The sequence below is a fragment of the Arvicanthis niloticus genome, chromosome 23, assembly GCF_011762505.2.
Source record: "Arvicanthis niloticus isolate mArvNil1 chromosome 23, mArvNil1.pat.X, whole genome shotgun sequence".
NCBI classification, from domain to species: Eukaryota; Metazoa; Chordata; class Mammalia; order Rodentia; family Muridae; genus Arvicanthis; species Arvicanthis niloticus.
This window is the reverse complement of record NC_133430.1, coordinates 15,707,099-15,733,568: the sequence shown is the minus strand read 5'-3', so window position 1 is coordinate 15,733,568 and position 26,470 is coordinate 15,707,099. Positions and strand designations below refer to the sequence as shown.

At 42.9% G+C, this 26,470-nt stretch overlaps 1 protein-coding gene across 1 annotated transcript in view; it reads right to left on the bottom strand.

Moving 5' to 3' along the window:
* Nucleotides 1–10,536, bottom strand: part of Btbd7 (BTB domain containing 7) — an 85,456-nt gene extending 74,920 nt beyond the window's left edge. The window contains 1 exon segment of the mRNA XM_076921341.1: nucleotides 10,516–10,536. The gene's annotated coding sequence lies outside the window, so the exon portion shown is untranslated.
* Between the last annotated feature and the right edge of the window lie 15,934 nt (nucleotides 10,537–26,470).

Genomic DNA, 26,470 nt, shown 5'->3' with positions numbered 1-26,470 from the left:
GTCACTCCCCATCCAAGACCCTCTCTGCTCTTAAATTAAATATAATTTTTGGCTACACATGTAAGTATGTCTCTGTGTATATATCCACACACACATATACACATGCATCCAGATCTAATGGTAAGAGGCATTTGCCTAGCTTGTATGTGAGGCCTTGGATTAAACCCTAGAATTATCAAAACCAAGTAGAAGAATTTTCTTTCAACTAAACATTTTTCTGGATATCTAAGCGCTGAGCACTTAGGGACATAAAATGAACAAAAAGAGCATAATTTTTGCTCCAAAGGTGCTTAATGTCCAGCAGAACATAGCAATTAACAGGCAACTATACTGCAAGGGTAGTGTGTATTAGTGAAAATGAAGAACTCTGGAGCCAAGCTGCCTGAATTTGGACCCAGCTCTGCCATTTATAACATTTATAAACTGTACAATCTTGAGCAAAGTTTTTATCTTCTTCTTGATGATAATGAAAAAGTCTGCTTTATAAGGTTGTTAAAGTGACATCTGAGTTGATAATGTAGGATCAACAGTTAAAAGTATGAACTTTATTTTTAAAGAGACAGAAAAGAAAGACATGCTGAAATAATGCTCCAAATAGCAGAGAAAGCATGTGAAGACCCAAGGAAGGACAAAACACAGATGCTGAGGAGACAAAAGTGATTTGGGAAGGAAATGCAGAGAAACAGGATGTGACCTAGGTGATCAATAATTGGCACTGTACATGTGTGCATGTATGCGCACAAACATACACACACCAATAGAGTGAAAAAAGGGGTTTGTTTGTTAACACTTATTTATTATTTTCAGTGTGTGTATGTTGTGTTCCTGAGTGTATGTATGTTATGTGCACAACATGCATGCAGGAGCCTGTGGAAGGCAAAAGAGGATGGGAACTGGAGTTCTAGATGATTGTGAGCTGCCATATGGATGCTGAGAACCGAACCTGGGTCCTCTGCAAGAGCAGTCACTACTTTTTTAACTTCTGAACCATCTCTCCAGCTCCTTTGCTTTTGTTTTTTGTTTTAAAAATAATAGTGGGCTGGGAATTTAGCTCAGTGGTATAATGCTTATCTGGCATGTGTGAGGCCCAAAGTTCAATTTTTAGCAAGGTGTTGTGGAAGATGACGTGGGATTCATAGCATACAAATAATACTAATACTACTGCTTGAATTAAGTGACTGGCCTTTTCTTTTTCAAGAATGAGTAAGAGGCTAACAAGATGGCTCAGCAGGTAAAGCCACTTGCTACCATGCCTGACAGCTTAAGTTTGATTCCCAAGATCTACATGGTAGAAAGAAAGAACTGACTCCAGCAAGTTGCCCTCTGACCTTGACACACACATATAAACCAATACATAAATCATAAAATACCAAGGACTCTATACTCTACAATAAGAAATCCCCGCACTTCCATGTTCATTGGACTGCTAGTCACAAAAGTAAGGAAGTGGAACCAGATTTCCATCAACTAATGAATTGGTAATTAAAATGTGGCACATATACATAATGGAATTTTATTCTGCAGTAAAGAATGAGCTCTGCAGGAAAATGGATGAAACTAGAAAATATACTGACTGAGGTAACAATGGCCCAGAAAAACAAGCACTGCCTATTCTCTCTCATATGTGGATCCTAGCTACACATTTTTAGAGTAGTATGATTTAACATTACTATGTGCTAGTATAAAGCCAAAAAATTCAAAGGGGTCATTAGAGGGAGGGAGTGGGAATGGAACATACTGGGCATAATATAGAAAAGGGAAAATACTAGGAGAATAAAGGTATGCCAGGGAGGTAAGTGGAAGGATAGAGATGAGAAGGGGCAACTACAGGAATCTACTTTATAAGCTCAACAATATTGGATAGAGGTACCCTCCACAGGTATATAATGTTCGTCCCAGAAACCAGAGTTGATGAAATGAAACTCATAGTGCCAGGTATAAGACACCTCCCTGTTAGATGCTGGCTAGTTAAACCCAGATGTTTCTGAAACAATGCAGGATACTGTCATTACTCTTGGTTAGCCATCAGAACAGACCGAAGTACAATTTTCAAAACATGTATTATCCAATATATATGAAAATTAAAACATTATATCATACCCCGTAAGTATATATAAATGTTATAGCTTTTAAAAACCATTAAAAAAAAAAAAAAAAAGACACAATAAAGACTGGGGAAATGTACTAGTCAGAAAGGACCTGACTTCACTCTCCAGACCCATTTTTTTTTTTTTTAAAAGCCATTGGTGCTTGTAATCCCAGCACTAAAGAGGCAGAGATACGTGTATGCTCAGCACTGAATGACCAACTAATCTAACTTATCTGCTGAGATCCCAACTGATGAAAGACTGTCTCAAAAAACAAGGTAGATGACTCCTATGGAACATGGGCTTCATACACATGCATGTGTGCAGACACTGGACACACACATGCACATACAATATATTTGCAGTTACTTTTAGCATATGTTTCCCACTTAAAAAGGAAAGAACAGCACTGTAAAAGTACAATTTAATATTGCTCCTTCCATAAGGGACTATGACAAGATGAGACCATATTTTCTTTTTGAAAAAGAGACAAAACAAATGACTTCTTCCCCCCCACCCCCAAGATTTATTTTATTTTTAAATGAATATGTATATGCGTGTATATGTGTGTGGATGTATGCATGTGAATGTGGGTGCTTGCAGAGACCAGAAGAGGACATCAGGTCTCAGGAGCTAGAGTTACAGGTGGTAATAAGCTGTCTTGATTTGGTTGCTGGGAAACAAAACTCTGGTCCTCTGTACTTGCTTTTATCTGAGCCATCTCTCTAGTCCCATGATCCACATTTTCTATCTAATCAGGCATAGTAGCTCACATAGTTAATTCCAGCACTTAGGGGACTACGGCAAAAGGATTCCTGTGAGTTCAAGACTAACCTCAATTATAGAGTGACCTCTCTCAAAAACTAAATTCCAGTTGATAATTAAGAATCATCACTAGGTGGTGATGGTGCATACCTTTAATTGCAGCACTTCAGCACTCAGAAAACAAAGGCAAGCAAATCTCAGAGTTTGAAGCTAGCCTGGCCTATAAAGCAAGTTCCAGTACAGCCAGGGATATACAGAGAAACCCTGTTTTGTTTTGTTTTGTGGGGAAGCCAGCAAACAATCGCTACTCTAAATTTTTCATTTTAATTTGACTTAAGGTGTGTTAAGATCATAACACACCTTACATTTATTTTAAACTTGCTTATGCAACAATTATAGAGTCATCATGTTATTTTATCCCAAGGTCACTTGCTGGATATCTATCATGAACAGACATGTCACAGTTTATATACTTTGATTTACAGTCAGACACATCAAGTGAGTGATTACAATATGTTGTGATATGGATGGGAGAGGTCTAAAGTGTCAATAAAGAAGACAATTGTTGGTAAAGATAAAATAACTAGACCTTGAGACTAAATGTACCAACCAGTACATTTTTAATTCCAAAGAGCTTGTTTAAATAAGAAATTTGTGATTGAAGAGGTGGCTCACTGGTTAAGAGCACTTGCCACTTTTCCAGAGGAGCCAGACTTCGTTCTCAGCACCCACATGGCAGCTAATCAATGCCAGTTCCAGAGGATGCAAAGCCCTCTTCTGGCCTGTGCAGATACACAGTACAAAACATATAGTCAAAACACCCATATACATGCTTACATAAGGAAACAGTAAGAAATGTATCTATTACAAGAAACCCTGTAGTAGGGAAGGCCCAGAGCATGATATAACTAATATAACCAAGAACTCTGACTCCTACCTCTGATCTGATATCTTCAGGAAATGTTTTATCCCCTATGGTTACAGGACAACTGCCAACAGCAACAGGGGCCTCATGTTCTCTTGGTCTTGAAGATGAAAAAGAAGAACCATTTTTCCCCAGAAATAGTCTGTCTCCTTCAGGTCAACCTAACTGGGACAGGTAACAGTTTACAAGGGAATGTAACTCATTGGCTTAGACTAACCAAAACCTAACCCTGGAGTTGGTAATGAATTATCTCTAAGTGCCCTATATTTAAGAATAAAAGCAGATTTGTCAGGAATGGAGATAGGATGGGCAACTAACAGAGTTGATGACAAAGAATAAGGAAACTCCAAGCACTTGGATAAACACATAAAAACCACAGATGGAAGGATAGGAAATAAGAAACAGCTTGGTTCAACTGGAGTGATGGGAAATGTAAGATTGGACACATTCTGCACTCTTTTTTTGAGTCTGGCCTTTAGCTCATAAGACAAGATGAAGTTAATTGATTTTTTTTTTAAAGTAGAAAAGTTACTACAATTAGGCTTTCTAGGAGTATGGCTGTGGAAGTATTATCAAGAATAGTCAAGGGCTGGAGAGATAGCTTAGTGAGTAAGTACTTGTAGGAAGCTCTCAAACACCTGCAGCTCCAGCGGAATCTGACACCTCTGGTCTCTGCAGGTGCCTGCATTCATGTGCACATATTCCTGCTCCCATCCTACCCCCCCCCCGTATAATTAAAATAATAAAATAAGTTAAAAATAAAAAATAGCCAGAGATAGGTGGGGAGAGTAGGGGGAAAGTGGCCCAGCCTCAGGTGGCAGCTACTCCACAACAGTCCTACAGGTGAGGAGAGAAATGGAAAAGACACCCAGCACTATTTTTTCTTTTTTCTTGTTAAATGTGTGTGTGCACTCCTGACTGTCAGAATACATGTTTAGGTCAGAGGACAGCTGTGGGAGTCGGTTCTCTTCTTCCACTGTGTGGGTCTCAGGAATTAGACTCAAAAGCCATCAGGCTTAGCAAGTGTCTTTACCTGCTATGCCATCTTGCTGGTCCTTATTTCTTTTATAAGAGAAAATTAACCTTCAAACAAATTAGGTAACTTATTTGATATCGCAAAGTTATTAGAGTCTGGTACAGTGGTGTGCATTAGAGTCTCAGCTGCTGAGGAGGCTGAAACAGTAAGATCACTTGTACCTGTGAGTTCAAAAACAGCCTGGGTAACATAGTGTGATACCATCAAAAATAACAAAATCAAAAGACTATAAACAGCAGTCAGGCTGTAAAGAGAGGTTTGATGTCCAAAGTCAGTTTTTTTAACAGCATAAATACATATAAAATGTTTTTAAATGTTTCACAAATAAGCCTAATATAGTGGTTTGCACCTATTCACACAGTACTTGGGAAGCTGAGGTAGGGGTACTTCATTAGTTAAAGGTCAGATGGACTATGCTGAGAGTTCCAGGCCAGCCTGGCGTACATAGCAAGACCCTGGCTCAGAACAAAAATAAGTATGTGTATTAAGCCATATTGCCATATCATTCTGTCAACATCACCACAATTTTCTCATTTACCAGGCTAGAAACTCTTACAGAACTCACATTTAAAAAAACGAAAAACAACAACAAAAAAACCTAGCTAAAATACTCAATAAATTCAGAATGTAAGATAACTATCTCAACATAATAAATGCTGTACACAAAAAACTTGTGCTAACAAGACCCTGTTTCCTTCTCTCTCTTCATGTATGCGCATGAGAGAGAGAGAGAGAGAGAGAGAGAGACAGACAGACAGACAGACAGACAGACACTGACTCAGTGGTAAAAGACTAAAAACTTTCCCTCTAAGATCTACAACATTAGACTTAACCAGAACCCACTTAAGTGGGAAGGAGAGACATGAGTCCTACAGCTAGCTGCACAAGAGCATCAGCAAACATGTGCACTCAAAATCTCATACACAGAATCATATACCCATACAATAAATAAGTGCTAAAAGGTCAATACTACCCAAAGCAATTTTCATTATTTAATAGAACAAAATCCCAGTAGTTTTTATTAGAGAAATCCATTTTAGAAGTTCTATGGTATCTCAAAGGATCTCACTACAAAACAATCATTAAAAAGTGCAGAGGTCTCATGTTCATTGATTCAAATCTTAACTAAAAAGTAGTTATTAAATAGCCTGGTGCCAATACAAAGAGACCTACAGAGAGCCCCAAACAAAACCTAGCACTTAGGGATTATTGTATTTTGCTCCTCGCTCCCTCCCTCCCTCCCTCCTTCTCCTTCCTCATACATGCGAAGCATAGTCACTACAACTTCACTACATAACCAATTCCTCAAATGATTTCCATTAAGGTGCCAAAGCCATTGAGTCAGACAGTATTTTTAAACAAACAGTATTGGGAAAACTGAACTTAACTGGGAAAACTTGTACTTAAAAAGGTAAATAGAGTATCTACAACTATAAAACTCTCAATAGAAAACAAAAGGAGAAAACCTTTATGACACCGGATTTGGCAAGGATTTCCATACGACTCCAAAAGTGCAAACAACAAAAAGAAAAACGAGGTAAACAGGACTTCAACATAGTTAAAAAACTTTTTGGTAGACTAGAGGTGTAGCTGAAGTAGTGGCTGAAGTTGGGATTTTGTCCCAACATCACAGAAAAAAAAAAAATTACTTTTTTTTAAAGTTCTTGCTGGGTGTGGTGGTACATGCCTGCAACCTCACAGCTTCAGTTACAGAAAGAAGGTCCCTAGTTCAAAGGCCAACCTGACCACACAGTAAGGCTAGGTCTCAAAAAACCAATAAGCAATTTTTTTTTTCATATCAAAGGAAGAAAAGGCAGCATAGATAAGTAGAAAACATTTGGATTTTGTTGTAGGTGTCAAGCCTGACCTGGGTTTGAATTCAATCTCCCCCATATCCCCAACTACAAGATGAAAGGAGAAACACTTCCTGCTAAGTTGTTCTTTGACCTCCAAACACGTACGCATGCACACACAAAATCTAATTTTACAAAAATCACATCTGATAGGAGATCAATATTCAGAAAAGCCAAAGAACTCCTACAACTCAACAACCAAACGGAACTTTTCATTTAAGAAATAGGCAAAGGAGTTGGACACGGTAGTCTATGCATACAACTCCAGAACTAGGAAAGCTAAGCATTTTGATGCTAGCCTGTGCATCAAGACCCCTCTCAAAAAACCCAAAGGGACGGATGAGGTGACAAAATGCCAACAAATACAGGAAAAGATATTCATCACTAACCACTAAGTAAATGCATGTTAAAACACAATAATAACCATATACACTCTTTAGAATGACGTATAAGAGGAGGAGAACCTTTCACACCCCAGAACACAATCTTTGTGCATCACTGGTGGGAACATAAACTTCCTTTGGGCCGGGCGGTGGTGGCGCACGCCTTTAATCCCAGCACTTGGAGGCAGAGGCAGGTGGATTTCTGAGTTCGAGGCCAGCCTGGTCTACAGAGTGAGTTCCAGGACAGCCAGGGCTACACAAGAAAAACCTTGTCTCGACCCCCACCCCCGAAAAAAAAATCCAAATTTCCTTTGGCTTGTCTTGAACAGGTCATTTTTACCATGTTCAGAGCAGTATTTTACATAGTGGTCAAAAGACGGAGGCAACTCAGGTGTCCATGGACAGATGAAGATGCAACATGTATACACTTAGAATGAGTTTTTCAGCTTTAAAAAGGAAATTCTGATACTGTACAACATTAATGGACCATAAAGCCAGTCACAAAAGAAATACTATGTTTTAGATTCTATGATTGTACTTCTACCTAGTTAAGGCCATAGACAGTAGAATAACAGATTTCAGTTGCTGAGGCTAATCATGTTAGTGTTTAAAGAGTACAAATTTTCAGTTTAGATGAAAAAATTCAATTCCTCAGATGAGGCTGTATCACTTTGTCTCAGAAACCAAACTTAACATGCATGGAACCCTCAGTTCAAATCTCAGCACTAGGGGAAAAATGAATTCTGACTATGTGGCCAGCAACAGCATCCATCATGTAAAGCTATCTGCTGCACAAGCTGGTGGACCTGAGTTCCATCCCTGGAAACCCACAGAGTAGAAGGAGAGAATCAACTCCTATAATAGTCCTCTGACATTCACCTGTGATCTTTGGCAGCATGCATGTACATGCAGTAACAAAAAATAAAATCTAGTAAAAATAACTTTTTTTTGGGGGGGGGGGGGCAGGGGGAGCTGGAGAGACAGATGGCTCGGTGGTTAAGAGCCATATCTTAACCAATAGCCTCTTCCAAAGGACCTGAGTTCAATTCTTAGTATCCATATCAGGTGCTCCTAACTGCCTGTGACTCTACATTCCAGAGCCATCTAGCCTCCACAAGCATTTGTACTCACATCTCTGTGAACACACAGAGATAATCACACACAAAGTAAAATTAAAATAAAATAGTGGGTGCAAGAGATGGTTAAGAGGTTAAGAGCACTGACTACTCCTCTAGAGGTGCAATTCCCAGCACCTACATGGCAGCTCATAACTTTCTGTAAGTTGAAGATCTCACACAGACATACATGTAGGCAAAACACCAATGCATAAAAAGTAAAATATATATATATATATATATATATATATATACACACACACACAATTTAAACACTAATTCAGCAGATAGCAATGATGATTGTACAACAGTGTAAACAGGTATAGAATTGTACAGTTTTCAATAGTTAAAATGGTAAATTTTATTACATATATTTTACCTCAATAAGTGTACAGACGTATAGACACACACATACCTGCTTACTGACTTTACCTTACCTAGCTCAGTGGTAGAACATCCTTAGATCTGATTTCCAGCAGTTCAGAAAAATATTTTGAGATAAACTTTGTTGGGTGTGGTTGCACAAATCTGTAATCTTAGTATCTGGGAAGCAAAGAGATGATCCTAGTTTAAGATATCATCTCTTGAGTCAGGTAATAAAATGGCTAGCTACAGTCTTCTTGGCTCATTTTATTCTTGCTTTATTTTAACTCAACCTGTGGATGACAGCTTGTAACAAACACCTTTAAAGGTTTGTTATAACTTGCACAAAAGAAAACTTTAAATTTTAATTTAGCACTCAAATCCTTCTATAGAGACAGCCTTCTGGCTACCTAATGTCCCCCATGGAAAATATCCTCCTGAGAGGAGAAACTCTCTCTGCTTGTCTCCTTCTATTCCCTTTCCCTAGCACTATTCTTCAGTTTATACACTTGCTTTTTATTTCCACTCCCACCCCCCACCCCGGTCACAAAGTAACTGCTCCAAACTCTCTGTAAATATAAACACTCATTGGCCAGTTCCAAGTGTCCAGGAAGTTATTTAAACTCCCAAGGCCCAGTGAGAACTCCCTCTACCTTGACCTCCCACAGCATTCTCTACATTAGTAGAACTCACTAGATTGGCTTCTAGACTCATGTGAGTGCATCTTTTTCCAGTAAGAACCTTGAGGCAAAGTCTATTATATATTGCATTTCTTGACTCCCACCTCCTAGGTCTGGAATAATGAAAACACAAAGCAGACCTCAACAGTCTTGCATAATCTGAGCATCCCTAAATATGACTAAAATATGAAAACATTATCACTTGATTCTACTGTATTTCTGAAAGTTGATCTGTGACACATATATAAAATTCCAAGCCCAACAAAAGGAGAGAAGGGGACTAGGCAGTATACCCTGGAAAACCCATGTGTCTGAAACCTAAGGTTAGAGCCCGATAGAAAGAACTCAGATGCTAACCATGTTGGCACGCAGAGCACTAATAGGAGTTAGGCCTTACAGAATGAACCAATCCATGCAAAAGTGGGCCGGGCTACCATTTGATGAAAATCTAGTTATGGACCTAAGAAAACTTCAAATGAAATGTTACTCAATTTTGATTAAATATGGTGTTGGGTGGGCTGGCCTCTTTAGCAGTTATTTTGAGGTAGCTGCTAGGTTCAGAGAGAGATGCTCGGTTCTGCTTTCAACTTTTATTTGTGCAAAGGCCTAGTGATTGAGATGAACAGTGGTGGTGAACGCAATCCACAAACAGTAGTGCAGGAGTGGCTCACCTACAGAAGCCTACATCCTAGTTTAGATCTTACTCCTCCCCAGCTAAGACAAGACCCAATGGCGACGCACCTTTCTTTGTCCATTTCCCCTACTTTAAAACACGCCAAACCTCTGAAGGTTTTTCTGACTCCACAATTTCCAAGACAAGTCTAGTCACAGCTGCTATTAAGGGTGTACGGTTCATATAACTTCAAGTCTCTCTTCCAGACTTACAAAGAAGACAATGTGAGTAATGCGTGAGACATCGACGCTACTCAGAGACGAAAGATAAGGTTTGCTGCAAAACCGCTCCTTCCTTGCTCGGCACAGTAAGATGTTGGAGCTGAGGAAACAGTGCCCTGGGAAAGCGAGCCAAGACTGCTCTGTAAATTAGGCCTACTCCAGAGTGCTTATTATGCGTGCTGGTATGTGAGAGGCGCTGTGGTGGTTCAAAGCAGCTACAACACTCCTCGGAGTTTCTCCTAAGACGGTGAGAAAGTTCTCACCCTAGAGTGTGAGAGGGAGTGAGTGTGAGTGCGCGGAAGGGAGTAGACAGCGGAGCAGGAGAGAAGGAGGCACGCCTTTCGCCAAGTACTCCAGGGAGCTCAGCCTCCGCGTCTCCATCAGACGCCCGCTCGGTATTGTCTCCCCACCTACCTGTCAAAGCTCAACGCCAGTTTCTCGCCTCCCAGAGCACTCACCCTGGACGATCTCACTTCGCCCGGCGGGGAGTGGCCCTCCCCAGGCCTGCTCCTCCCCAAGCTCTGGCCCTCCCCGCGGCCTCACGCCCACCCGCGGCCCCGCACCTCGTAAACAGGAGTCTGCGCCGGGAGCGGGTTCCCGAGCGCAGGGTGCGGCGGGTCCCGCCCCTCGAAGCCCGGGGCTTAGGAGCCCGTCCGGGCAGCCACCCGGGCCGGGGTGGGGGGGGGTGCGTGGGATGCGCGCCCTCCGGCCCCGAGCGCCGCGCCTCGGTCACGGCCCGGTCGGCGGCGCGCTGTCCGGCCCGCCCCTCCGAGCGCCGGGACCGGCCCGTCCCGCGCCGGCGCGCTGGGCCCTAGACGGCCGGCCGGGCTGGCCAGCGCCTCAGCAACCCCCGCGGCGTCCCGGCCTCAGCGAAGGCGCCACCACGCCCAACCACCGCCCCTTCCACAGCCGGACGCCCCGGGCCGCGCCGCGCCGCGCCGGACGGCGAGACGGCTCCTCAGCCCTCAGACACCGAGGGACACTCACCTCGGAGGCTCCTCCCGCCGCGACTGCTGCTGGGACCGCTGCCGTCGCCTCCGCCGCCGCCGCCCCCAGCGCCGCCGTCCACACTGGCGCCAGCCCCCGCGGCCATTCTCCTCCAGCCGCCGCCGCCGCCGCCGCCGCCCTCCCCTCTCCTGTCAGTGGTTTAAGCTCCGGGACTACTCCAGGTTCCCCCCGTCGCCATTTTGACTCCGACAGGGAGCAGGAGGGGCTCGCCTCGGCGCGGCCCTGGCGCGCCTGCGCCGCTCTGCGGAGCCGGACGGCCCCGCCCGCCCCCGCTGTCGGCGCGCCTCCGTCACGTGACCCAACGTCGGCGCGCCTGGCTGGGGGAGGAGGGGCACGCTAGGGAGGCGCGTTCCCAGGGGCTCGGTCCAAGAGGCGAGTGCGCGCGCATTCTTCTGGCTAAATCTGCCCGAGGGAGGTGCGAAAGGGCGCTGGGTACTTGTTGCAGCATCCTGCACAGCTCCTGGAATTGTAGCGTATTATTCTTTATATTTAAATGGAATGATCATCATTACGAAGGGGAAGGCCAGTTCCACTGATTTCGTTTCCTCTGGGCAGCCGCCACCCACCGGGTGTTGCCATAAAATGCTTGCCTCAAAAAGAACTGCGAGCCGGAGGAAAATTCCTTCCTGGCCGGACTTTGCGTTTCTGTGGCTTCTTTTTAAGAATTTCTTAAACTATTTTGTCCTCTTGGTACTTTTATAGGTAGTACTTTGCTAGTTACCTAGTATTTGAGAAAAAAAAAGATACTGAAAAGTTTCAACAACAAAGAACTAAGCTGATGGAATTCACAACGCCCCCCATGGGAGAGCCAGATCTCTTCCATAAACAGCCCTTGTTTGTGATTTTGCGATAATTACAGCGAGGCAGTAACAAAAACGACTTATGTTTATGGAGTGCCCTACAGTTTTCAAAACACAGTTAAATACATGGCTTCTGTCTGAATGCCAAAACCGCCCTTTGAGGTAGCTGGGACCAGCGTTATTATCACTGTTTTACAGCTAGGGAAGCGGGCAAGCCAAGACAAGAGTCCAGGCTGTGTCCTTCAGGAATTTGCGTTTTCCGTCTTTCCCCAGTCTTTCCGAATCAAGTTTTCTGTTACATTTCTTTTTGATGGTGTTAGATTAATTTTTATATGTATGAATTATGTGCCCCACACGCGCGTGTCTGGTGCCCACGGATCCCCTGAACTAGAGTCATGGATGGTGGTAGAGTCACCATGTGGGTGCTGGGAATCCAGCCCAGGTCCTCTGCAAAAGCAACATGTACTCTAAATCACGGATCCATGTTTTGGGCCTCTTTATGGTCATTTTTTAAAGCACCTCTGAATAAAAAAGCTCCTGTCTAAATTGACTGGATGTAATCTAATCTTTTAAAGATTTAACAGGCCCTTAGCACTCACTTTCTCAATTGATTTGGGGGGCAGGGGCGGGGGCGGGAGTGGAGAAGTATTTGTATTGTGACTTGCTTTGGCTTGCTGAAATTGACCTTTAGGTCCTGCTGCTAGTTCCACCTGGAGCGCTGGATTTATAAGGGTGTATCATCAGGCCCACCAGTCCACTTTGCTTGATGACTGACTTCCTTCAGTTGACTTACGTGCAACATTTCTGATGTATGGCTCATGATAGTCAAGTTAGAGTTGGTAGAACTTGATCCAAAAAATGCACCCTTTTCCAGTTCTCTGGGAGATGGATTTGAAACTTTCCCTTCAAGTCCCATGCCCTTGGCTTTCTATGAATAAACACTGTGTTTCAGAAGTCTCCCCTCCCCCCCCCTTATTGGTATATTGTGTACAGGTTTAGGTAAGTTTCAAAGGATAAAAGCAATGAAATTTTATCATGGGTTTGTTGACTGCTCCTTTTCTACCTCCTCCTCCTCTTCTTCCTCCTCCTTCTCCTTTTTCCTGTTTTGTGATAAAAAGGGTCCTAGCCCTTTAATATGTATTCTTGTTTTGTTTCTGTTGAATATATGGTGTGTACACGTGTGTGTGTGTGTGTGTGTGTGTGTGTGGTTGTGCAGGGCAGAGAACAAAGTCAGGAGTCAGTCTTCCCCTTTCACTTTGAGGTAAGGTTCCTTTATTTCTGTCCGGCTAGTCTGTGAACTCTCTGCCTCCCTCCCATCTGTCCAAAACAGCAATGAGATTACAGATGAAGGGACTGTGAAGCTTTACATGGGTTCTGGAGATTTAATCCAATTGCATGGCAAGCACTATACCTGAATCATCCTAGTCTCTGTGAAAGAAAATTTGATCTTCATTGTTTTAGTGACTTGGTATTCAGTAAAAGGGCATAAATTGTTTCTGTCAACTTCCAATAGAAGAACTTTTATTTCTTTGAATATTTTCCTGACTTTTTTTTTTTTAACATTTTTAAGCTTATTATATTTTCCTTATTGATTCATTAACTGCTTTCTTTAAAAAAAAAAAAAAAGAGCTCTTCTTGGATCTATGAGTTTACCATTTCCTCGTGTACCTTATATGCTGCCTCTATTCTAATCCCTGAAGCTCTGTCGATTATAGCACAAACTGTAACTATTGTTCAAAAAGGATTCTGTTTGCTGCAGTTCTCCTTCCCACTTCCAGAGCTGCCTATAAGGTGGCTGCCATCTCCTGTGAGACGTTATGGCTGCCCTCAGAGCTCTGAGAAAGCCCAAGATCACCAAAAAGATGACCCAGAAGTTGACCCTGCTGACCGATATGTCAGAGTTAAGTACAACTGACGGAAACTCAGAGGTAATGACAACAGGATGTATGGAGATTCAAGGGCCAGCAAGTGACAGAAACTCAGAGGTAATGACAACAGGATGTATGGAGATTCAAGGGCCAGATTCTGATGCTCAACATTTGGTTATGAAACAAGAAAACTGGGTACATGCTGCCTACTGGTTTCTGGAAGTTTCTGATTCACAGCATCAAGAAGCTGGTGGAGCTCCTGACATGCAGCAATTCTTACCCGTGCTGAGATCACTCACCACCGAGTCTCCTCCAGGAACTCAAAACCATCGAAAGAGCAGCACAGCTGGCCATCAGAGTCACCAAACCTGGCGCCGTGCTGTGCAGCAACAACAACAACAATAACAAAAGTGGATAAAAAGTGTTTCATTTGCACTAAGACAGCACCACAAAGGGAAGAGGGATTCCCTGATAGCTGATGCATGTCATCAACTGGCTGTACAGTTGTGAGCAACAGACAAATGGCGAATGGAAAAAAGTTCTGAGGGAAACTGCTCCATCTAGTTGGAGCTGATGGGGAATTCTTCCTGCCGACCTCCCAGCTCTCTAGTCCACAACTGCATGGTATCTACAGTCAGGCTCCACCACCGTTTCCCACAACTTCAGCTTTGTCTATAGCCATTGAACAACACTCATTAGGGGATGGAGAGATGGCTCTCCAGTTAGCAGCACTGGCTGCTTTTCCAGAGGACCTAGGCTTGATCCACAGTGCTCACATTGCAACTCAGAACTAGCTGTAAGTTCAGTTCCAGAGTATCTGACACCTCTTCTGGCCCCTGGCAGCATTAGGCATGCATGTGGTGTGCAAACATATACAGACATCTATACATATACAACTTTTAAAATTTTTAAAATGAGCCATCATTAACTTGCTTTTACTTAGCCATAAACAGGAAAAGGACTTATTTGGAGTCAGAGTTTCAGAGTTTTCACCAGCAATCTGTGTTTTCATGGATTCTGACCTGGTAATGAGGCACAATTTGATAAAAGTTTGTGGCTACTTGCCTTGTGATAGGTCAGAAGCAGAGATGGGGAGAGACTGGGGACCAGGGGTAGCCTTCAAAGGTAAGTTCCCAGTGACCTTCTTCCTGCAGCTATGGCCTACTTCCTAAACTTTCCTCCAGTTCCCAGAATAGCATCCCCGATAGAGACCGACTGTTGCAAACATGAGCCTGTGGAGTGTATACAGTTCATACTCAATGAAAACAGTCCGAGATAGATGAGCATGTGACACAACCCAGTCAATCAGAACCTTGAATAGTGTCCCATTCTGACCTTCATGAGCACCAAGTATACATGTCATGCACATACATACATACATACATACACGAAGCCAAAACTCCCGTACACATAAAAATAAGTGACTAAATCTTTAAAATTGTTTAAATGTCCAGGACAGTAATTAATGTTATAGTGCTTAATAAATTAATGTTTACTAATTATTAAGTTAATAAACAATAAGATTAATAAAGTTTCTAGAAACTAATATTGGAGGATAGCTTAATTGAGTTGGAGAAGAAAAGATTGTTTATTTGAGATAGGGTCTTAAGTACCCAAGGCTGGTCTCAAACTGTGTAGCCAAGATAACCTTGAACTCTTGATTACCCTGTTTATATCTCCCAAGAACTGGGATTAGAGGCCTGTGTTTTTTTTTTTTTTTAAAGATTTATTTATTTATTTAATGTATATGAGTACCACCATTCCTGTCTTTAGATACACCAGAAGAGGGCATCAGATTCCATTACAGATGGTTGTGAGCCACCATGTGGTTGCTGGGAATTGAACTCAGGACCTCTAGAAGAGCAGTTGGTGCTCTTAACCTCTGAGCCATCTCTCCAGCCCAAGGCCTGTGTTTTAATTCAAGGGACAAAACCAAGCCAAACAAAAAAGTAAAGATAAGGTTCATAGAACTTCAGAACATAGCATTTGTGTCCATAATCCTAAATTCAGTTGTGGAGGCAGGAGGATCAGGAATTTAGAGGTTCAAATATATAAATCCAGTCTATGGTGAGTTGATGGCCACTCTGAGCAACATGAGACCTTGTTCAAAAACTAACAAGCAAGCAAGCAAGCAAGCAAGCAAGCAAGCAAACGAACAATACACTGTAATCCCAGCCCTCAGAAGGCTGAGGCAGCAGGAGTTTGAAGCCAACCTAGGTTACATTAGTGAACTTTTTTGTTTATAAATAGTGAAGTCTACTTCCTCAAAATATATAAATGAGTATGAAAAGACAAGGCACATAATAGAAAGAAATTTTTACAATCTATAGCTAAAGGAAAACTGAGAATATAATTCAGTAGAGTAGTTCTCTAGTGTTGGTGAAGACCCTGGAGTAACCCCCAGCACACAAAAGGTCCTGAAAATGGACCATGAGGAGAGAGGCAAACAAATGAAGAATTCCAATCGAGAGAAACAAAGAAAGGGCTCAAACAGGCTAATGTAAAGGAAGTACCCATGTTAATACTGATGTCTCCGATTGATTGAAGAAAACAAAACAAGACCGTTGGGCAGGCGAGATGACTCACTGGGTAAAGGTGATTGCCACCAAGCCTGAAACCCTGCGCTGCCAACATCCTGAGTTCAATCCCAAGAACCCATGTGGTAGTAGGAGAGAACTGACTCCCCCATAAGTCACATGGAGCAGCACACACCCCACATGAATAAAAGTAAATAAACATGCAAAAAATAACTCCAGCTGTGAGCTGAATTCAAGGCCAACCTGTGCTACAATGAGATCTTATCCCAAAAACAAAGGAACAAACAACAAACCCCAACAATTTTTAGTGTGGGGTTTGATTAGGATCTGAACTTTAAATTTTTTTTTTCTATACTGCCAGTGGGAGTGAAAATAGAAAAAAAAAAATGCTTAGAAAAGCAGTTTGGCTTTGCCCGGGAAGGATGAAACTCTTTTGTGCTACCACACAATTAAGATAGACCAGGATACCCAACCCTCCCTAAAGGTATGTAGCTGGTACTTAATTATTGTTAGGCAAAGTTTATTTGAGAACTATGCCAATTTCATATTGGGTCTTTGTCAAAGTTATTCTTTAAGGTGTTTGTCCCTTTAAATGATTAAAGATGTTATAGCCTAGAAGATTAGCAATTTAATTGACAGCTGTCAAGCCCTTCAGGCAGCAGCAGCAGCTGCTGCTGCCTAGGAGCCTGACTGAGTAGTCCCAAATCAGAGAAGATTGGGAACCAACTGTAACTTCCTTCTGCTGTTGGGGGCTATAGTCCCTGAGTCTCGGACAACAATCACGGCTGCCCCCAAAGGTGTGTTGGGGTAGTAGCAACTGCAACAGAGTGTGGCAGCTCTCAGACACCTACTTATTGTGCAGCTTGTCATTGTGACCACTAACTGTTTTACACCTCACTGCTGTTCACAGAAACTTCAGTCCAGCCAGAGATGCTGAGCGGAGACTTCTTGCTAGCCCCAGAAACTGTCATGACAGCTTTGCTTTGGGAAACTTGGCTTCCCTCATTGCTGTGGTGGCTCTGAGACTTCATCCTGTTTTTTGACAGCTTCAGGTAACCCTTGTGCGACCTTGTCTGCAAGACTGCAGGTAGCTCCCCCCACGCCACCCTCAGCAGATCCCAGACATCGTAGCACCTCCTTCGTCCTTGACAGCTAGTGTTGCAGCCTTAGGTCTCAGGAAGGCCTTTCTGAATGGTTTCATTGCCTGCTTGTGGTGTATCTCGAGCAGAATGAGCTGGCTGCTCCAAAGAGCAGAAAATTCTCCAGGCTGCCAGCTGCAGGCACAGCCAGAAGCAGCAGCTAGAGGGCAGCGGAAGAGTTCAGAGAGCAGCAGGGAGCTCAGGAGAAAACATGGACATTATGCATGTGCTAAGAAGACAAGATACCAAGGAGAGCTGGAGACTATGGAGAGAAAGGACTGCAGAGCCAGAAACTGCAGAAGGCAAGAGGCTGCAAAAAGCTGCTAGCCCAAGCTGCTGGAATTGTTGCAGAGTGCTGCCTAGTTACCCAGAGTGGCTAAAAGCTGAGGGGCTGGGCACTGAAAGTTCAGAAATATAACTCTAGCTGCAATAAATCTCTGACTTTGAAAGTGTAGAGCTAGGCACTATAGGTCCCAAAGCCCAGAGCTATCAACCTGTGACCTGTGGCTGGCACACAGAGGCTCGGGCTGCCAGCTTGACTTCCATTTATTCTCAACATATGACACTAGACACAACTATCTAGCAAACGTTCATATAGTGACAAACAGCAAGGATGGGTCCAAAGAACCATCAAGACCATGGATTTAAAACTGGTGTTTTCACTGTGGGAATGAACTTTGATCCCCTGTCAATTTCTTTGCACGGCTGGTCATGGCAGTGCAGCACTCAGGAGACTGGGGCAGTTCATGGTGCTTTAGCCTGTGCCCTGGCAGCCCTCCCTACCCAGGTCACCCGTCCTCAATAGGCAAATTTAAGGAGACAAAGAAACAGCAAACAACAGGAAAAGGAGCGTTACTCATTGTTACAGCCCTGGCAAAGGAACAAAAAGGCCCTGTGCACCTCAAGCCCACTTTCAGTGTCATGACATGAGGTTTAGTTTTAGAAAGGAGATGAGAGCTACCTGAACAAAGCAGTCCTGGTCAAAGTATGGGCATAGCCACTAGCCTTGTTGCAGCTGCCATCTCTTTCTCAAGGTGGTCTGACAGGGGTCAGACCTGTGTGGTTTCTTCCTGGGAGATAAGGTCTCTGCCAGAACCACACCTTCAGCCTTTCCTTCCTCCCAGTTGGAGCCTCCCAGTAAAATTCCAGTCTCTCAGGGTTTATTGTTTCAATAGTCTGATACCCAAACCGAAGAGCGAAAGCTCCTCTTTAGACTATTTGGTGACACAGAAGGAACACAAGGACCAGGCCCATCCTGGGCTACATAGCTTCTTCTAGGACAGCTTGGATTACATATCAATACACAGTCGCAAATAGGAAAAAAGAAGTGTCTGGATACAGTTCAGGAGAGATGCCGAGTGTTGATTTTGAAATAAAAGGTAATAAATGAAAGTGAAAACTGCTTTTATATATATATTTTTAAAAATATATGTATATATAATTTAGATGTGTACAAAAGAAAAAGAATATGTAACACCAAGATTGTCTTTTAAACTGCCTGAGGGCACTTCTGCCTTGAGGTTCTTTGTAATAATGGACCATAGCTTCTCTTGGGTCTTTTTATATTACCATGGTGCCTGCAACTCAAAAGTGTGTTACTGATGCTACCGGTTACATAACATGAATGCTCCCCACCCTTGCAACTGTCTGCCCTTCCGGCTTGCTTATCTGAGCCTCTCTGTCCTTGAGGTCCTGCCTTTGCAAAGACAGCCGCCAACAGAGACAAAGGGAGCCACTTCATTCCTCAAAGACATTTGGTCCTTGAGCAGAAATTAAAGGTGCTTTTCTAGCGGCCACAGTTCAAGATATTTGGACATGAGGCAGTACAGTGTTAATGTCGTTACATAATTTTCTCGAAGCCTAACATCAGCTTTTTAAGAGAATGAACACTTAAAAAAAATCACATTTAAAAAAAAAAAGGTGAGTGGGTGAGGGACTCCTTCATATTCATTGTATATGTGGAGTTACAGCTCTAATTATGCCCTTTTACGTAACTGCAGAAGGAAGGCCTTGCATTGTGGGTCACTGGGAATACACTGAATCCAGGCCCACTAAGCCCTTTATTGAAAATTGTAGAGCCCTACGTTCACGGTGTGGGGCTTTTGTGACTTAGAGAAACTTAACTGAGGAAGGGTTGTTTGTACCTGTAATTTGAGCAGCTGAAAGAGCTATCTCCTGGGGTGGGGGTGGGTGGCTTAATTGTGTTGTGGCTGAATTTGGAGGCAGATTTACTGACACTGTTAAAAAGTCGTTTAAGTCTGTTGTTACTGAGGAAAACTTAAAGTGCTTGATTCTCCCACCAGCTCTGCAGTGTTTCAAACTTCCCAAAATTGGGATGAACTTAGCCCGGTTTCTCTGCATTAAGATCTTCCTCAGTTTCAGGGTGTTGTTTGTATTTTGTTTCTTTTTTTGGTCGTTTATTTGTTCTTTAAAGACTGGGTTCTACCGTCTTGCCTCGAATGGCTCTGAATTCCTGGGCTCAAGCATCCTTCTACTTTATCCTCCTTATTAGCTGGGACTGCAGGTGCATGCTGCTTCCCGCAGCATCGGTGAGGAAGGAGAGGTGGATGGGGTTGAGAGGCATCAAAATTAGCAGACGTGGGGCTGGAGAAAAGGCTCTGTGTTGGAGAGTACTTACTTTTCTCGCAGAGGACACAAGTTCAGTTTCCAATGCTCACCTCAAGAGGTTCACAACTGCCTGTACCTCTAGCTCCAGGGGATCTGAGTCTCTCTTCTGGCCTCCAGGGGCACCCACACACAGGGACACGTAAAAACAAATGAGTTTTAGAAGGACAGAAGCCTTTACAGAGAAGAGTGGATCTTTACCACCCCCACTGGCTACATGAAACAAAACAGAGCATGCGCAGAAAAGTAACCATAAGTGAAACATGCGCAGAAAAAAATGAAGCGTATGTACATGACTCTTTAAAAGGTCACAAGGTTCTAGGCGGGGCCTCAAAGCCTTTGACCTTTCTTTAGAGCTGGCCCACTTCCAAAATGAAAAGTGTTTTTCTCCTTTAATCAACCGTCTCTGTTTCTACCACTATTTCACACATCCCTGGACCAATTCCTTGTTTCAGGACATAACCAGCCTCCACCTCTAAGCCAGATCCCATAACTTGAATCAAGTCACATCTCCCTGCCACTCTCTCTAGGACAGAGCTAGAAGCTGGGCTGCGACTTGACAGGTCTCAGTTTACAGGACCTGGCTCCTCTGTGCTCCCTGTCACCTGTGCTATCTTGAACTAATCCAAGTGATGGAAAGAAAACTTCTGCCACACTTGAAAGGTTATACAGATTAGACCAGACTTTCCCTTTTTTTTCTGGAAATTCGTCATGAGGAACTCGGGCTGTTCTCTAGGTTGCTTTCTGAAGCGGCTCCACTATTCCATCCCTTTACTTGGCTCATGGTGGTCCATTCTCTCTTTCCCTCTTCCTCCCCCTTCCCTAACTGAAGCTCCTCTCCAGGTTTCAAAGGGAAGACGCCTATTCCCTTTTAGGCTCCATCAAGTTTAGACTTCTCCATATATTGAATAGTTTCTAATGTTCTTCCCACCTTGAGATGTGCTTGTGGCCTTGAGAGCCTTTCATTATTTCATTAAACTTCATTCCTGAAGAGATTTCAAGTGTTAATATTCCTTTGCAGACAGACCACTGAGGATGGAGATATATATATATATATATATATATATATATATATATATATATATATATATATATATATAAAATTTTTACTACAAGAACCTGAAAATCCCAGCAGGTGCCTTCTGGAAAGGGTCTGTCTGTTTTCTCTAAGAGTGTAACCCCTGGTAAGCTGACCATGTTCCAGCAGAAGGCCACACATCTAAGATTGTATAGGTAGCACAAAATAGACTTGATGGGTTTAAAAAAAAAAGGACAAAAAGTTGAGCAGGGAAAGGGGGTGAATCTGAGAGGAGCTGGAGAAGGGAAATATATAAGACTGACATATATTGTACAAAATTCCTGTGGAACTGACATAAATAAATAAGGAAAAGTTAAAAAAAAAAATGGGAACTGGGGAGCTGACTTGGTACTTTCTGCCAAGCCTAATCTTTACCTGAGTCTACATGATAGAAGAACAGAACTGACTCCTGCAAGTTGTCCCTGCAAGATCTCCAAGCAGGGGCTATGACATACATATCCCCTTCAAAACAAACAAACTAACAAACACAAAAATAAAATGGCTGGATATCATGGCACCTGCCTGTAATACCAGCACTCCAGAAACTAAAGAAGGAGAATTATGTGAGTGAGGCTAGACTGGTCAACATAGCAAGACTCTTGTCTTAATACATGTGTGTGTGTATATATACACACACGTACATATATAAACATTTATAGATCATACACAGAATATATTTCATATACTATCGATGATATATTATCTATATAGATATATAGATAACATAAAATATATAATATATAAGTATAATGGATAAAAATAAAATGTAAATATATAGTGGTGGTTGGAGTAGAGTGGTCCCCATATGCTTATATATTTAAATTCTTAGTCCCTGGTTGGTGGAACTGTTTAGGAAGGATTAGGAGGTGTGGCTTTGTTGGAGAAGATGTGTCACTGTGGGCAGGCTTTGAACTTTCGAAAGTCCACACCATTTCCTGTAGGCCTATATTTTTTAAAAAACCTACTGTAATAAGGGTTCTTAAATGTTTCAACCCAATGACCAAAGGTAGGGGAGGAAGATGGCTAATAGGACAAGGGGGACATGGACCTGTTTAGAAATAGTTTCTCGGGACAATTCCAATCTTTGTCTTCTGTAGTCCAGTCCACCAGCAAACACCAAACATGAATCAGCAGCAGTGGCTCCATCCAGAAGACACCTTGACCATCTGATGATCAGTATGAGTCCATGGAAGTGGCCAGAGGCCACAGAAACACCACAAGTTCTTTGGTACACTTCTTTGTACAAAGTCATGACAAGTGATGATCAGCCAAGAAAGCAAGGCGAACCAATGCAAGAGTGTTGTCAGCAAAGAACAGCATCAGCAAAGCCCAGTGAAGACCAGCAAAGAGTAGCAAGGTGAACCAATGCCAGAGCATCGTCCACTGTCTGTTGGGCTATACTTTACCCTTTCTAAACATCGTGTCTCTTCTCAAGTGTCTGCTCTAACAAAGCATCACATACCCTTTCACAAGACAGCTTCCAGAAAAACACTGTGTGTCTGTTTTCAGTAAAACATCCTCTCATGAATCTGCTTCAGCAAAATATACTGTCATAAGACAGCTTCCAGAAAAACACTGTGTGTCTGTTCTCAGTAAAACATCCTCTCATGAGTCTGCTTTAGCAAAATATACTGTCATAAGACAGTTTCCAGGAAAACATCACAGGACACAACTGGGTCTCCAACAAAACCAGAGATTTCTACTTCAGTTTCCAGTTAGTATGCTCTGTCTCTGCCTCCTGATGTTGTCTCAAGTTTTGAGCTTTCAGTTACTGCTCCAACACTATGCTGGCCTGCCTGCTGCCATGCTGGTCATGGTCTCACCCTCTGAAACTATAAGCTCCAATAAACTCTATAAGTTTATAAACTCTATAAATTCTTCTATAAGTTGTTTTGGTCATGATGTCTTTTCATACCAATAAAAAAAGTAACCAAGACACACACACAAACTCATATAAAAATGAAGTAATACAATAATAATAATAATAATAATAATAATAATAATAATAATAATAGTAACAATCCTGGTAGCAGATGGCATTCTAAAGAGAGACACTTGTGCCTTCTCTTTTGATATTAGATTATTGAAACAATGGATCCCAAGGGATTTGGATTTCCCATGAATTTCATGCTTAGAGAAGAAGGAGCTTGCCTTTTCAGAAGAGATTTCAGACGGTTCTGATAACTTTTCAGATCACCTTTTGTGAAGTGAGAGGTAATACTTTAGTGATGGGCAGGACTACGACCAGAACTGCTTACTTATGCATACATCTTACCCTCTAGTTAAGCTTAAGCCTAAGTCAAGACTCCAAAGGATTGTAGTGTCATTGGGCGCTTGAATTTGTCCCTCTTGAATAAACTCCTTTTCTTACTTTTCATTTCAAACAGCCTGTTGAGAACAGGTGGGCAACCCTAACTTGTTAGGGTTAACAGGGCCCCAGCTTTGACCCTAATACAGTAACATTAACAGACTTTTTGTTAAGATTCTTCTTGAAACCTAGCTTCAGCTGGCTTATGCCAGAATAGAAGGTATCTTCAAGGGTATAAGGAGTGGGATTGGAGAGAGGGTCTAATGGTTAAGAGAACCGGCTGCTCTTGCAGAGGACCCAGGTTCAAGTCCTAGCACTTACACGGCTCACAACCATCAGTAACTCCAATTCCTAGAGATCTGACGCCCTCTTCTGGCCTCCTCAGGCACAGACATATATGCAGGCAAAACATCTAGCTCTTTCCAGTGCCTTGGCTTGCCACAGCTACAACTCTAATAAAGGAAAACACTTAACTGGGGCTGGCTTGCGATTCAGAGGTTTAGTCCATTATCATTACAGTAGGAAACATGGTGGCACACAAGTAGACATGGTGCCCGAGAGGCAGCTGAGAGTTCTACATCTGGATTGGCAGGCAGCAAGCAGGAAGAGGGTGTGAGCCACTAAGCCTGGTTTGAGCCGGGCGGTGGTGGCGCACGCCTTTAATCTCAGCACTTGGGAGGCAGAGGCAGGCAGATTTCTGAGTTTGAGGCCAGTCCCAGGACAGCCAAGGCTATACAGAGAAACCCTGTCTCGAAAAAACAAAAAACAAAAAACAAAAAAAGCCTGGTTTGAGCTTCTGAGACCTAAAAGCCCACTCCCAGTGACACACTCCTTCCAACGATGCCACACCTACTCCAACAGAGCCACATTACCTATGGACCTACGGGGGCAATTTTTATCTAAACCACCATACCTGCTCATCTCTGCACATAAGAGTGCTAAAGTAAAAACTGAGTTACAGTCGTTAGAAGGCTGTAAACAAGCCAAACCAGAAGCAACAGCTTGGTTTTAAAATGCCCCCCTTTTTTTTAGTATCAGTTTGTCCAAACTACAGACCTTAAAAATGTAGGGTTTAAAAAAAATTATTTTTTAAATTTTGTGGATGGTGGTGCTTGCTTTGTCTCCACTCCTGTGTACCATATATGTGTGTAGTGCTTGAGGAGGCCTTGAAGAGGGGGTAAAATCACCTGGGACTGGAGCTACAGAGGATCATAAGCTGCGTTGTAGGTGCTGGGAGTCAAATCCAGATTTGGAAGAGCAGCCAGTGCTTTTAAATGCTGCGACATCTCTGCAGCCCAACTTCCTAATTCAATTAAGGCATGTGTATGTAAACGATCCCCCACAGCCTCCCTCTCTCTTTCTCAAATGAGTGTGCCTTCTTCAGCAGCTCCTCTCTCCCTGCCCTCCTTCTCTCACTTTCCCTGAGGCCTGTGGGAATGGTGGGTAAAAGGTGGTGAAAGTCAAGAGAGGACTGGCTGGGTGCTCATTGTTGGACGCATTGGGTGCAGGTCGCAGCCCCTGGATAGTGCAGTGACATCGACATGGTTCCAGGAATGGTCCAGCAGCCCTGAGCCCAGGATGCATCCTGCTACTGTTGAGCTACCTTGCTCTCCCAGAGCCTGACGGTTGTTCTTGGCCTTCTGTGTACTCTCCACTAACTTTGCTCCATGTCCACTCCTGCTGTTCTTTGTTACTATGCTTTGTTTTCTTCCAGTGTGTCATATTCTTCCTGCTCTCATACCCTTACATGTATTTACACTCTCATCCTGAGGGTATAGATTTATTCTCCAGGGTGGGAAGACATTCCTTTGAGCATGTAGTCCAGAAGTAGGGGAGAGGGATTGGGGGACCTGGCAATTTGTTCGTTTAACTTGGATGGCAACACACATGCTTGCGTGTACACACACATACACACACACACACAAAGACACACACACATTCACTTGAGCACAGAGAGACAGAGAGAGAGAACCATTTATGCAAATAGGTCTTGTCGCTTTCACCCAATTGGTCCTTTTAAGAGTTCATGGGATAGAACTTGCTCCATTAAGGAAGAACCTGGAAGATAAGCATAGCAGGTGCTTGCATTCCAGTCCCAGGAAAGTCATCTCCAGACACCAACACCATCTCTTTCTTGGTCTTCCTAGTGATAGAGTGAACCAGTAGTCCCATCTGTAGCAACAAGCAGGCCGTAGAGAACAAATAAAATGGGCAAGGTCCAGGACTCTCTCTGATAGCAGACTCCCTCTGATAGCAGGAACTTGAGTACACTTTTTGAGATAAGTGGGCAGAAACACAAGGATCTGCACACAGGCAAAAGACTAAGATCAGCCACCACCAAGATGTTGATTGTTGATGACTCTGAAGGAACCCTGTCCTCCAGGATCGTTGTCCCCACATTGAACTATGGCAGTATAATAAGATATCTGCTGGGGATGGCTATAATAAGCTTAGGCACTGGGAGAAGTGGGTGTGCCTAAGTCTCTTTCCTCTGAGGGTGTAGAAGTCTAACAATTCAGATTTTCCCATACAAAGAACCTGCATCTGTGTTATAACTATTCTGCCTTGGTCTATGGAGTGAGTTCCAGGACAGCCAGGGCTTTACAGAGAAACCCTGCCTCGAAAAACCAAAAACCAAAAAACAAACAAACAAACAAACAAACAAACAAATAAAACCCAAACCAAACCAAACCAACCAACCAACCAACCAAACAAACAAAAACCCCAAAACTATTCTGCCTAGAGGGTAGTAGCTTGTGCTGATTTTTTTGATTATGGAAATATAAATAATCACTTTGTAGCTTTTCTTTTACTTTAAGACTAGCTAGTATTGTTAGATATGGTGGCACATTCCTTTAACCCCAGTCCTCTGCTGGCTGAGGCAATAGGATTGTGAGTTTGAGGGCGGCCTGAACACTATATATGGAGACCCTGTCTTAAAAGAAAAATAAAAGTTCTTGGTTGGTATATATCCTACATGAGACCCATATAGGCCAGTAACGCCGC